This window comes from Pinus tabuliformis, chromosome 6 (assembly GCF_031772625.1).
Source record: "Pinus tabuliformis cultivar Carrire ecotype Pingquan chromosome 6, CPIR1, whole genome shotgun sequence".
Classification (NCBI taxonomy): Eukaryota; Viridiplantae; Streptophyta; class Pinopsida; order Pinales; family Pinaceae; genus Pinus; species Pinus tabuliformis.
This window is the reverse complement of record NC_142292.1, coordinates 1,731,139,518-1,731,154,226: the sequence shown is the minus strand read 5'-3', so window position 1 is coordinate 1,731,154,226 and position 14,709 is coordinate 1,731,139,518. Positions and strand designations below refer to the sequence as shown.

At 42.7% G+C, this 14,709-nt stretch overlaps 3 non-coding genes across 3 annotated transcripts; all 3 read left to right on the top strand.

Annotated features, from left to right (window-relative positions):
- The first annotated feature begins 4,774 nt into the window (after nt 1-4,774).
- On the top strand, nt 4,775-4,928 carry LOC149265807 (5.8S ribosomal RNA). Its single transcript, XR_016261368.1, has one exon. It is a non-coding gene; the product is annotated as a 5.8S ribosomal RNA (ribosomal RNA).
- Nucleotides 4,929-10,612: 5,684 nt separating this feature from the next.
- On the top strand, nt 10,613-10,764 carry LOC149265806 (5.8S ribosomal RNA). Its single transcript, XR_016261436.1, has one exon. It is a non-coding gene; the product is annotated as a 5.8S ribosomal RNA (ribosomal RNA).
- A 219-nt stretch (nt 10,765-10,983) lies between these two features.
- Nucleotides 10,984-14,361, top strand: LOC149265805 (25S ribosomal RNA). The gene has a single exon (XR_016261392.1). It is a non-coding gene; the product is annotated as a 25S ribosomal RNA (ribosomal RNA).
- Nucleotides 14,362-14,709: the final 348 nt, after the last annotated feature.

Here is a 14,709-nt window from a genome sequence, read left to right as displayed (position 1 = left end):
TGTCGAGTTGGTCTTTCCCCAAACTTCAAAGTCATAGTTTTTTATCTTGTTATGTTGTCTCTATTGTATTTTGTCTCACATGGGTACTTATGGAAAATGTATGTTATTTTTAAATATGTTATAAGTGAAATTCCAAGCGTCACTAGCAGAATGTAAACAATCACTATGTATTGTAATGAGTTATCTGTAAAGATGTTGAAGAGTCATTAGGATAGTCAAAGAGTCACAAAGGGGAATGTCAAGGGTCACCCCACCCTTTATTATAAATAGAATTTCATAACTCATAGAAGAGGCTTTTGGGAGCCAAGTTTTTGGCTAGGCTTAGGCTTAGAAAAGGGTTGGTAGTATTGTGATGAGCCTTGGCTTCTCCAAAACATAGAGCGAGTATATTTCTTTAGAGGAGCAGGTGTTCTTAATTGTAATGTTTCACTATTGGGACTAGTGGTTGTCAATGATGTATGTATGGATGGAAGTTTAACTCATAATAATAATAACAAAGGCAACACATTTTCTTGCATATGTTGTTATTGTAGTTGGACTATTCTGGTTGCTTTAGAAATGTATGTTATTCAACTTACACATGTGCTTATGAACTAATTTGTATGAAACTGTATGAATCTTGTTGAATGCATGTTGTTGGATTAATCGATCACTTTAACTTGTGGACTATTCTGCATCTTAGCCTATGATGTCATTTTGCTCGCGTATTCCTTTCAAGTTGCGTACTATTACAACCTTCTAAGGGGCACACTTCCTTTTCCCCTTTGTGTGTTAGAACTCCCATGCATCTCACTTGACGTGTTGCAAAGTCACACACTTGCTTCCACCCATAGTCGCTTCCACCCATAGTCATCATACTGTTGTGTTGTACAACAACTCCCATTTGTTAGAATCCTTTAGATAACAAATGGGGACCCTTTAGAAAATAATTTGATTTAAAATACATTAAAATCTAAGCAAAAATCCAAAAAACCACTCCAAAGATCAAATCGCATTTCGCATTTTGCGATATGAACAAATCTTGTGTGTAGTAGTTAACGTTACCAATTTAAGCACCACGGATTTGCGATATGAACAGAATCCAAGTATATTCTTTTCGGGTCAAATCAAGCCAAACTTTTCGCATCACAAAAAAGAAATGAAACATGTTAAAACCTTCCTTTAGGTATTGCAATAGCCGTAGTCTAAATAGCTAGAGGAATTGCTCGGAAAGTTATGGAAATTTCAGGCATATTTAGAGAAAATACAACAATGATTTTTGTAAATCCAAATTATAGTTGTTAAACTTCAAAATTTTAGGTGTCCTAGACGTTTTTGATGGTGTTGAATCCATTTCCACGATCAAAAACACGATTCAAGCACTTTCTCTACAAGATTTTTTGAATTTTTTTTGCCTGGATTTCGGCCACTTTTGGCTGTCCGGGCAATTCCTCTGCCTTGTTAGACAACTCCATTGTAATATCCTGATGGACCCGAAAAACGAATTAATTGTAATATCATAATAATTTCACATCCATCGTATCGCGATTTCGCAAATCACATAATTGTGAAATTGACAATTAAACATACGATGTGACATTGCGAATAGCTAATTTGCGATGGAATACAGACCCACTGACACATCATTAAAGTTATATTTCACATATTAAGGGTGGTACATTAATAGGTTTTAATAACTTGCTCTGAAAAGATCGTTAGCATAATGTGAATTAATCCGAATCTTACGCGGATATCGTTTCAGATTATGGATATTTATGATTCCGCGGCTCAAGAAATTCAATATCTTTTCACCATTACAGATGCATTTAAGTGTTTCAGTTTCATTAATTTGAATAAGGTTTTCATATTTGCATGTCGTTATACTCTTATTTCTCATTCTCTGCAATATCACTCTCGTCTTCTTTGTGGTGACAGGACTGTAACAGAGACTCGATTACTCAGTTGAATGATCAAGATGAATAAGGGAAAGGGAACACAGTCCATGACTGAAGATGTACTAGAGTCATCACCTTTGTTTTCTGATACAACTTGTATACCAGAGTGTGGTACCGACTCCTGGGAAAATGTTTATAGCTTATTCGAGAGGGAAATACAGAAGGAAGCCATGATAGATGATATGCAATCTTCAAACGCTTCTTATCCTGAAGTTGCATGCTTTATCTTGCATAAGATAACAGCTAGACCAAATTTATTACCCTATCTTGATATGGTCAAATGGATTATTGAAAATGTAAATATTGAGGATAGAGAATTCGTGACCTCAAGGCAAGTGGTCATCGACTCCTTCAAATCAGAGGATATCAGAAAAATGTATCATCTACCTTTGCCGCACAAGGATTATGATAAAGAATTTGTGGAGAAATTTGCTGCTAAAAATGAAGAAGCCTCTGAAGTTATAAAACAATGGAGGGCAAATCCGAGCAAACAAAAAATGGATAGAACTGGTATGTATTCAGTAGCCTCTCTCGCTGCTCCTTATTTATACATTGCTGCAATGCTATGTAGGTTATTTGGGTACGCAGATGCTACCAAGTTTTCGGTGGAATGGGTACCTCTCATTGACGCTTCTTCTAATTATATAGTCATGGAGTGGGCCACAATTTTGTCAAATAACTTAGCCTGCCATATCATAGAATATAGAATGAACCATTATGTTACTACAAGAAGCATTCCTCCATTTTATATGTCTACCTATGTCATGGATGCTGTATGTTTCGTTTTTCCTTTTCCAATTATGGGATGGAAGTGGACTCCTCAGGATCATGTACATGAGGGTGGCATTCTTATCTCGTGCCTTTTCCGTCGAGGGAATTCCTTGTCCTCTCTTGAGCCACTCCCCTTCTAAGGAAAGAAGTAGCGGGTTGTGTCTTTGTTCCTCCCTTTGGATTGTGGGTTTTTCATGGGACTTGGTCATTTCTGATTTCGTGGTGTGCGCTTTGCGGACATCCCTCTCTTTAGTGGCCTTGCACCATCGATGTATTTGTGGCTCATGGATTTCTCTGGAATTGAGTGTTGGCTTGTGACAACTCCTCTTTGGAGTTTGATTCTTGACCTTGTTAACTTTCTCGCTAGAAAGGTTGTTGGGCGTTTTGTACACGGAGGGATGCAATAGAGAGGTGGGTTTGTTATTAGTCTATTTGTCATTTGAAGCCTTGTACCAGGTTGGGTGGTTGTTTACCTCCTAGTGACGTGCTCCAGACACTGGTCTCGTCGTGGCCCTCGTCTTTTCTAGTGGTCAAGTTTAGGTTGTGATTTATTTTCTTGGTTGTTTGATTGTTGATTGTTATGTTGTAAGCTAGAAAGGGTGTTGTGACGTAATGTATGTGGGAGGGTGAAGTGGTGGGATGATTTTTGATTGGGTGCCTTGTTTTCTCTCTTTTTGGTTAGGAAACATCTCCTTGTTGTGCTGTTGAGCTTCTCTCTTTTCTTGGGATTTTTGTTTCTTTGGTGTTGTTTTCTTCCCTTCTTCCTTTTGCCCCTAGCTTTATGGAGAAAAGGTGGGATTGTTGTGGAATGGTGCTCGGGAAGGACGAAAAGCAGTGCAAGTTCCTGGGGTGCCCACCCTATCCTTCTCGATTGTCATCCCCTGCAGTTCCCCCCTTTTTGCGAAGGCATGGGGTTTGGGAAGCTTGTTCTCTATTTGAGCCTCCCCTTGTGAGCCAGTAGCCACATTTGATATCTCTTTCTTTCATGTTGTTTTCTTCCCTTCTTCCTTTTGGCCCCTAGATTTACGGAGAAAAGGTGGGATTGTTGTGGATTGGTGTTCGGGAAGGATGAAAAGCAGTGCGAGTTCTTGGGGTGGCCACCCTAGTCCTTCTTGATCGTCGTCCCCTGCAGTTCCCCCCTTTTTGTGAAGGCACGGGGTTTGGGAAGCTTGTTCTCTGTTTGAGCCTCCCATTGTGATCCAGTAGCCACGTTTGATATCTATTTCTTTCATCTTGTTTTCTTCCCTTCTTCCTTTTGGCCCCTAGCTTTACGAAGAAAAGGTGGGATTGTTGTGGATTGGTGGTCGGGAAGGACGAAAAGCAGTGCGAGTTCCCGGGGTAGCCACCCTAGTCCTTCTCGATTGTCATCCCCTGCAGTTCCCCCCTTTTTACGAAGGCACAGGGTTGGCGAAGCTTGTTATATTTTTGAGCCTCCCCTTGTGAGCTGGTAGACACGTTTGATATCTCTCTTTCTTTCATGTTTTTTTCTTCCCTTCTTCCTTTTGGCCCCTAGCTTTATGGAGAAAAGGTGGGATTTTTGTGGATTGGTGTTTGAGAAGGACGAAATGCAGTGTGAGCTCCCGGGATGGACACCCTAGTCCTTCTCAATTGTTATCCCCTTCAATTCCCCCCTTTTTGCGAAGGCACGGGGCTTGGGAGGCTTGTGCTTTGTTTGAGCCTCCCCTTGTGAGCCAGTAGCCATGTTTGATCTCTATTTCGTTCACCTTGTTTTCTTCCCTTCTTCCTTTCGGTCCCTAGCTTTACGAAGAAAAGGGGGAATTATTGTGGACTGGTGTTCGGGAAGGATTAAAAGCAGTGTGAGCTCCCGAGGTGGCCACCCTAGTCCTTCTTGATTGCTTTTCCATGCATTTCCCCCCTTTTTTGAGGGCGTGGGGCTCGGGAAGATTGTTCTCTGTTTCAGCCTCCTCCTGTGATGGGGTAGACATCTTTGTTTCTCTTTCTTTCATGCATTTTTCTTCCTTTCCTCCTTTTGGACTTTAGCCTTACATTTGTGGTGGTGGGTGCCCCTATTCGGTGTTGTGGCAGATTTTTCGATAATACGTGGAAACGAATCTCGGCAACGGATATCTCGGCTCTTGTTACAATGAAGAACGTAGAGAAATGCGATACTTAGTGTGAATTGCAGAATCCCGTGAATCATCGAGTTTTTGAACGCAATTTGTGCCCAAGGCCTTGGTTGAGGGCACGTCTGTCTGGGAATCGCATCCCATTCAAATGCGCTTGCTATAATATGTTAGGGAGCAACGGATCTGGTCATCCATGCACAATGTGGTGCACTTAGCTGAAATACCTCAGGCGATGTTTCGTGGCGTGCGTCGGCGAGCGGCGATTTTGTCCCCTTGAATGGGTAGTTGGTGTTAGCTAATGCGGGCTTTTTGTGGCATCGCTCGAACTTGCTTTTCTCTCTCTTACCCTCCCATCGGGTAGGGCAGATTTAGCTCCAACTTTGTGACCTTAGCTCAGGTGAGAACACCCATTGAGTTTAAGCATATAATTAAGCGAAGGAAAAGAAACTTACAAGGATTCCCCTAGTAGCGGCAAGCGAATCGGGAAGAGTCCAACATAAAAATCGGGCGGCAGCGTTGCTTGAATTATAGTCTGTAGAAGCATCCTCAGCGGCGGACTTGGGCCAAGTCCCTTGGAAGGGGGCGCCTGAGATGGTGAGAGACCCGTTGGGCAGGACCCTGTCGCATCATGAGGTGTTGTCGTTGAGTCAGGTTGTTTGGGAATGCAACCCTAATTGGGTGGTAAATCCATCCAAGGCTAAATACGAGCGAGAGACCGATAGCGAACAAGTACCATGAGGGAAAGATGAAAAGGACTTTGAAAAGAGAGTTAAAGAGTGCTTGAAATTGCCGGGAGGGAAGTGGATGGAGGCTATCAATGCATCTCAATTGGATGTGGAACGGCTCGGGCCGGTCTGTCACTTGACTTGAGGTGCAAACCACATGGGCTGCTATATCATCACAAGCGCAGGTGGATTATTGCCTGTTGGTTTGCCGTTGTAGTGGTCGAGGAACAAAGCGTGCACCCTTGTGGCGGGCTGTGTGCACCTGCACGCTCATGGTGTTGGTTGTGTTGTCGCGCAGATTGACACGACAACGCTCAGACCGGGGGCTGCCACTTTGATCCCCAATCCCTCCGTTTAAGCCTGTCTCCCACGGCTAAGGGGGGTAGACCCTATGATATGACGAAGACCAACTGTCGACCAGTTGGTTGGGAGACAGGAGACATGATATGATAAGCACTAAAAGGATTTGATTAATTTAGCAGACCAGTGCCTTAAGTGATTGTTGTTAAAATTATTACTTGTTAGATGATATAAAAACATAAACCGTGAACAACAATCATTTGTCATCAGCTAAACTCACAATGCTCTTAAAATGACCAAAACGATATCCAGCAACTGAGAATTTTGAAAAGATGAATGCTTTAAACCACCACGAGAATCATAAATCATTAACCAAATATCATATTCGTATCCAGACTTGAAAATTTAAATCTCAGCATAAAAGATATAACATGATAATTCCGTGAGGAAAACAACTGAATCTGGCAAAATTTCCACGATGCTTTTTACGCTTTTCAATTTTTTTTTTTTTTTTCTAAAGGTAAAATTAAAACTAAAATAAAATCTGAATAAAATTTAATCTAATCTAAAACCTAATTCAAAACCAAAATAAAACAAAATATATTTATTTTTTATTAAAACCTAAAAGCTCAAATCTATTAAAATAAAACTAAATGAAATTGAATTAAGCTAAAATAGAAATTAACTCTAAACTAAAACGTAATGTTCAAAAATAAAAAAAATTAAAGATTATTAAACATCTAAATTAAAATAAATTCAAATCTAAAATAATCTGAACAATATACAAAAGACCTAAACCTAAAGAACGACATTCGATTTCTTTACATAAAATATATATATATATATATATATATATATATATATATATATATATATATATATATATATATATATATATATATATATACAAACCTATGCTATGAAAATGAAACGACTAAAAAAAAACTACGTTATACCTGCTACTTACCATACCGCATATGTGAAAGGTCTGAGCCAAATCGCAGTCACGTTCTTCATGTGTACGCAGAGAAAAACTCCCACCGTTGACGGCTACGCATATACAAACCAGCCCGATACGTTTCGTTTTACAATTCTTTTTCTTGACGGCGGACAGAGAAAGCTCCACGCCTGCGATTTTATTTCCTTGATATTTCCTTTCAGCACAAGTTGCAGGTAGAGAAAGGCGGCGACAGTGGTTTGAGAGGCCTGCTTGTCAATTTTGGACGGCGGACAGAGCAGCGTGGAGACAGGTGCCCGCGCGGAATGACCTTTGACACTCATCCACAGGCATTTGCTCAACCAATACGTTAAGCCGTTTGCGTGGAATGTCCAAACACTGGCGGATGATGAGAGTTTCGATGGTCTTTGCGCAGGTAGTAGAGAAGCAGTGGGAAGACTTCGACTTGAAGACTTGCCAATGGCGTGAGGAGGAGTAAGAACCTCAGTCCACGCAGCACGTGAGATGCTGGATAAACAGAGGACCTTAACGCTGATGATCCGTTTTTATTGATACTCTCACACAGCCATACCCACACAAAAATTTAAGAAAAGAGTTCGATGCTTGATGTTAGACTCCTGATCAATAACAAAGCTCTGAGCATGCACATGAAATTTCGACCAGCATCCAGTTCTTTTAGAGATTGAAGGATAGATGCCTCTGCGGGTTCATAGACCAAACAGCGACGATTTGAAGAAAAACGTGTGGGCTGCTTTGAGGCCAGTGCTGTTATTTAAGTCGAAATGCCTCAGTGGAAACCACACGCCGGCTTCTGGGGATGCGATGAAAGCATACAGGTTCACGCTGATCACAAAACTTTCTGTTTTTCTCGCTCAGAAACCCCTGGAGAAAAACCCTATACCTGCAATTTCAAGGAAACAAAACCCTAATGAAAACTGTATAAAAAAAAATTTGAAACCCTAGAACAACTGATTAATGTACAGATTTTTGGCCCTTTCACAGCCAGATTCAGCAATAAGAACAGAAATATTTTAAAGAACAAAGATTTCAGATTTTCACTGTGAAGAACTTCAGAAAATCTCTCATGCAAATTAGGAAAAATAAACTGAATGATAGACCCAGGATCAAATCCAACTGGGCTCAGCAAAAAATGCTTGCGGGAGTTGGCTGGTTCAGCCGAGAACTTCCCCAAACGCCCACAAATTTTCTTCAGAAAGGGTTTTCTGCACAGCTCAAAACAACCATCAGTAAAGAGGGCAAAAATGCTGCTAGATCTCAAAAAGTAATGGAGATACCTGCCATTACTTCAGAAACCCTAACAACACTCAAACCCTAGCAAGTGAACAAGATACCTGTGCTCACAATACTCTACAATAAGCTATTATTAATGGCTGAAAATAACATATGCAGAAAATTAAACAATCTCACAGCATTTCCAGAGAGTAACACCAGCAAGATTTGGACCCCAAAGTCTTCTTTTATTAACCAGAAAACAGATTACAAGAGAGCTTCTTCAGTACCAGACTCACAGATCCAATTATCTGAAATGACCCCTAGCACCCTATTTAAAGGAAATGATCCTAACGGCTAGTTCGAGTGATCCATGTCGAAATGATCTCGACTGTCGATGAGGATCAAGACATCTCTTAATCTCATCCGTCGATTTATTAAAAAATGATATTTTGCATGCATTCACTTAAAATATTATTATTTTATTATTTAGGGTTTTTTGCTTTATTTTATAAATTTTATTATTATTATTTTTTATTTCATTTTTTAATTTTTATTTATTTTATTATTTTATTTATTTTCTTAAATGGATCATCGAACTAAGCCTTTGGAAACATCACCTAGGACCTAGGACTTAGGACTCATGAGGGGATTTAAAACATTTTCCAACCCTCAAGACACATTACATCATGACTTTTACAATTTACATCCTAAGGGGGAAAACCCCTTTATCATAGACCCTCATAAATCACCCAGTTTCTGCGACACAACTATAATCTAGCAGATTAACACACTAGGATTCTCCTAAAATTCTAATGACAAAATCAATCCCGGCTTTGGGGTCAGGCTGAAGGAAAACTCTGCCGATCGTAGATCGGTGAGACGAAAAACCTTCCGGGACATAGATTATCATTAGAAAGTTAGGTCCACCTAGGCAATTTTACATAAACGACTCATATTTGCTAAGATTATTTACAATTCATACATGCAGATTGGGTTTACAATTAAAATGATCAAGCTGCTGATGACTGCAGGCTGGCACGAACACGTCGATCAAGTGCTACCCCTTTTTGTGAAGAAAAGGGGGTGTACTACATGGGTAGTTGACCGGTGGTGGTCAACAGGTTGGCAGGCTTTCCATTCGACCTGTCTTGAAACACAGAGCAAGGAGTCTAACATGTGTGCGAGTCGGTGGGTTTGAAAACCTACGAGGCACAAGGAAGTTGACGGGCGAGATCCCCTCTCTGGGGGGTGCATCATCAACTGAACTTGAGCTTATGCAAAGGGTTCGAGTGCAAGCACACCTTTTGGGACCCGAAAGATGGTGAACTATGCCTGAGTAGGGTGAAGCCAGAGGAAACTATGGTGGAGGCACATAGCGATATTGACGTGCACATCGTTCGTCTAACTTGGGTATAGGGGTGAAAGACTAATCGAACCATCTAGTAGCTAATTTCCTCCGAAGTTTCCCTCAGGATAGCTAGATCTCATGCGCGAGCTTTATCGGGTAAAGCAAATGATTAGAGGCGTTGGGGGCGTAACACCCTCAACCTATTCTCCTTTTGGCCCCCATCTTTATGGAGAAAAGGTGGGATTGTTGTGGATTGGTGTTCGGGAAGGACAAAAAGCAGTGCGAGTTCTTGGGGAGGTGACCCGAGTCCTTCTCAATCACAGTCCCTTACAGTTCCCCCCTTTTTGCAAAGGCATGAGGTTTGAGAAGCTTGTTCTCTGTTTGAGCCTCTCCTTGTGAGCCAGTAGCCACGTTTGATATCTCTTTCTTTCATGTTGTTTTCTTCCCTTCTTCATTTTGGCCTGTAGCTTTACGAAGAAAAGGTGGGATTGTTGTGGATTGGTGGGCGGAAAGGATGAAAAGCAGTTCGAGTTCCTGGTGTGGCCACTCTAGTCCTTCTCGATCGTCATCCCTTGCAGTTCCCCCTTTTTACGAAGGCACAGGGTTGGGGACGCTTGTTCTCTGTTTGAGCCTCCCCTTGTGAGCCGGTAGACACGTTTGATATCTCTCTTTCTTTCATGTTGTTTTCTCCCCTTCTTCCTTTTGATCCCTAGCTTTATAGAGAAAAGGTGGGATTGTTGTGGATTGGTGTTCGGGAAGGATGAAACGCAGTGTGAGCTCCCGAGGTGGCTACTCTAGTCCTTCTCGATCGTTGTCCCCTTTAATTCCCCCCTTTTTGCAAAGGCATGGGGCTTGGGAGGCTTGTGCTTTGTTTGAGCATCCTCTTGTGAGCCAGTAGCCACGTTTGATCTCTATTTCTTTCACCTTGTTTTCTTCCCTTCTTCCTTTCGGTCCCTAGCTTTATGGAGAAAGGGGGGAATTGTTGTGGACTGGTGTTCGGGAAGGATTAAAAGCAGTGCGAACTCCTGGGGTGGCCACCCTAGTCCTTCTCGATTGTTGTTCCATGCATTTCCCCCCTTTTGCGAGGGTGTGGGGCTCAAGAAGATTGTTCTCTGTTTAAGCCTCCTCTTGTGAGGGGGTAGACACCTTTGTTTCTCTTTCTTTCATGCAATTTTCTTCCTTTCCTCCTTTTGGCCCTTAGCCTTACATTTGTGGTGGGGGGTGCCCCTATTCAATGTTGTGGCGGATTTTTCGGTAATACGTGGAGATGACTCTCGGCTCTTGTTACGATGAAGAACGTAGAAAAATGTGATACTTAGTGTGAATTGCAGAATCCCATGAATCATCGAGTTTTTGAACGCAGTTTGTGCCTGAGGCCTCGGTTGAGGGCACGTTTGTCTGGGCGTCGCATCCCATTCAAATGTGTGCCCTGCAATATGTTAGGGAGTAGCTGAGCTGGTCGTCCGTGCCTAATGCAGTGCGGTTGGCTAAAATACCTCAAACGATGTTTTGTGGCATGTGTTGGCGAGCGGTGATCTTGTCCCCTTGGATGGGCAGTTCGTGCTTCGAACTTGCTTTTCTCTCTCTTTCCCTCCCATCGGGTAGGGTGGATTTAGCTCCATCTTTGCGGCCTCAGCTTAGGCGAGAACACCCGCTGAGTTTAAGCATATAATTTAGCATAGCAAAAGAAACTTACAAGGATTCCCCTAGTAGCGACGAGCGAACCGGGAAGAGCCCAACATGAAAATCGGGCGACAACATCACCTGAATTGTAGTTTGTAGAAGTGTCCTCAACGATGGACCTAGGCCAAGTCCCTTGGAAGGGGGCGCCTGAGAGGGTGATAGCCCCATCAGGCCGGGACCCTGCCACATCACGAGGCATTGTCGATGAGTCAGGTTGTTTGAGAATGCAGCCCTAATTGGGTGGTAAATTCCGTCCAAGGCTACATACGAGAGAGAGACCGCTAGCGAACAAGTACCCAAAGGGAAAGATGAAAAGGACTTTGAAAAGAGAGTTAAAGTGTGCTTGAAATTTCCGAGAGGGAAGTGGATGGAGGTTGTCGATGTGTCTTGGTCGGATGTGGAATGGCTCGGGCTGGTCCACTGCTTGACTTGAGGTGCAAAACAACACAGGCTGCTGCATCATCAAAAGCGCGGGTGGATTACTCCTTGTCGGTTTGTCATTGTGGCGGTCGAGGAACGAAGTGTGCGCCCTTGTGGCGGGTGTGTGCACCTGCACGCTCGTGGTGTTGGTTCGCGGGCTTTCCATTCAACCTGCCTTGAAACACGGACCAAGGAGTCTAACATGTGTGCGAGTCGGCGGGTTTGAAAACCTGTGAGGCGCAAGGAAGCTGATTGGTGAGATCCCCTCTCTAGGGGGGTGCATTGTCGACCGACCTTGTTCTTATGTGAAGGGTTCGAGTGCGAGCACATCTGTTGGGACCCGAAAGATGGTGAAATATGCTTGAACAGGGCGAAGCCAGAGGAAACTATGGTGGAGGTTCATAGCGATATTGACGTGCAAACCGTTCATCTGACTTGGGTATATGGGTGAAATACTAATCGAACCATCTAGTAGCCGGTTTCCTCCAAAGTTTCCCTCGGGATAGCTGGAGCTCACGTGCAAGTTTTATCAGGTAAAGCAAATTATTAGAGACATCGGGGGCATAATTCCCTCGACCTATTCTCAAACTTTAATTAGGTAAGAGGGAGCAGCTGCTCCATTGAGCCGTGCTATGGAATTGAGAGCTCCAAGTGGGCCATTTTTGGTAAGTAGAACTGGCGATGCGTGATGAATTGAAAGTTGAGTTACGGTGCCGAATTGTGCGCTAACCTTGATCCCACAATGGGTGTTGGTTGATTAAGACAACAAGATGGTGGTCATGGAAGTCAAAATCCGCTAAGGAGTGTGTAATAACTCACCAGTCAAATCAACTAGACTTGAAAATGGATGGCGTTGAAGCATGCAACCTATACTCGACCGTTGGAGAAATTTCCTGGCTCTGATGAGTAGGAGGACGCGGGGGTCGTTGAGAAACCTCGAGCGTGAGGTTGGGTGGATCAACCCTCGGTGCAGATCTTGGTGGTAGTAGAAAATATTCAAATGAGAACTTTGAAGACTGAAGTGGGCAAAGGTTCCATATGAACAACACTTGGACATGGGTTAGTCAATCCTGAGAGATGGAGAAGCCTTGTATCAGGGGTGCACTCTGCACGAGCATCGAAAGGGAATCGGGTTAATATTCCCGAACCAGGATATGGCGGTGGGCGACAACATTAGGAAATCTGGAGACGTCATTGGGGGCCCCGAGAAGAGTTATCTTTTATTTTTAACAGCTTTCCCACCTTGGAATCAATTTACCCAGAGATAGGGTCCAACCGCTGGAGGAGCACCACACGTCTTGCGATGTACGGTGTGCCCTTGATAGCCCTTGAAAATCTGGAGGACCGAGTACCATTCATGCCCGGTGGTACTCTTTAACTGCATCAGGTCTCCAAGGTGAAAAACCTATGGTCAATAGAACAATGTAGGTGAGGGAAGTCGACAAAATGGATTCATAACTTTGGGAAAAGGATTGGATCTGAGGGTTGGGCCTAGGGGTCTGCGCCTTCAACTCATGGGTTGTCGGCAGTCTACCCAAGCTGTTCTCACTGCGAGGGCGGGCAGTCGCTTGCCAATTGGGCTATAGGCGTAGAATTCCCCCTGCTGGCGGATTTTCCCTAGGTGGCGGGCGGTGAACAATAGACTCATAACTAGTACGGACAAGGGGAATCTGACTGTTTAATTAAAACAAAGCATTGCGATGGCCCCTGCGAATGCTGATGCAATGTGATTTCTTCCCAGTGCTCTGAATGTCAAAGTGAAGAAATTCAACCAAGCCTGGGTAAACGGAGGGAGTAACTATGACTCTCTTAAGGTAGCCAAATGCCTCATCATCTAATTAGTGACGTGCATGAATGGATTAACGAGATTCCCACAGTCCCTATCTATTATCTAGCGAAACCACAATGAAGGGAACGGGCTTGACAAAATCAACTGGGAAAGAAGACCCTCTTGAGCTTGACTCTAGTCCGACTTTGTGAGATGACTTGAGAGGTGTAGAATAAGTGGGAGTCATTTTCAGTGCAAGTGAAATACCACTACTTTTAACGTTATTTTACTTATTCCGTGGGGCGGAGACGAGGCACTGCCCCTGTTTTTGGCCTTAAGGTACGTTTTGACGGGTCGATTTGGGCGGAAGACATTGTCAGGTGGGGAGTTTGGTTGGGACGGTACATCTGCTAAAAGATAATGCAGATGTCCTAAGACGAGCTCAACGAGAATAGAAATCTCGTGTGGAACGAAAGAGTAAAAGCTCATTTGATTTTGATTTTCAGTATGAATATAAACGTGAAAGAATGGCCTATCTATCCATTAGATTTTCAGAATTTGAAGCTAGAGGTGTCAGAAAAGTTACCACAGGGATAAATAGTTTTTGGCAGCCAAGCGTTCATAGCAACATTGCTTTTTGATCCTTCGATGTCGACTCTTCCTATCATTGTGAAGCAGAATTTACCAAGTGTTGGATGGTTCACCCACCAATAGGGAACGTGATCTGGGTTTAGACCATCGTGAGATAGGTTAATTTTACCCTACTCATGAACTGCACAACAATAATAATTCAACTTAGTATGAGAGGAACCGTTGATTGACAGAATTGGTCATCACGCTTGGTTGAAAAGACAGTGGCGCAAAGCTACCATGTGCCAGATTATGACTGAACGGTTGAATTGACCAGTGCGTGTCAACTACCCATAGCAGTACACCCCCTTTTTTCGCAAAAGGGATAGCGCTTGATCGATGTGTCCGTGCCATTCAACTTCCATCATCAACCTGATCGTGTTATGTTGTAAACCCAGTCTGCATGTGTAAATTGTAAATAATCTTAGCAGATATGAGTCATGTATGTAAATTGCCTAGGTGGACCTAGTTTTCTAGTGATAATCTACGTTCTGGAAGGTTTTTTGTCTCACTGATCCATGATCGGCAGAGTTTTCTTTCAGCCTAACCCCAAAGCTAGAATGAATTTTGTCATTAGAATCTTAGGGGAATCCTAGTGTGTTGATCTGCTAGATTATATTTGGTCGCAGAACTGGGTGGTCTATGAGGGTCTATGTCAAATGGGTTTTCCCCCTTGAAATGTAAAATTGTAAAAGTCATGATGTAAAGTGTCTTGAGGGTTAGAAAATGTTTTCTTCCTCTCATAAGTCGTAAGTCCTAGGTCCTAGGTAATTTTTCCAAAGGCTAAGTTCGAGGATCCAAAAAAAAAAAAATTAAAGAAATTAAAATAAATAAATATTTAAAAAATAAAAA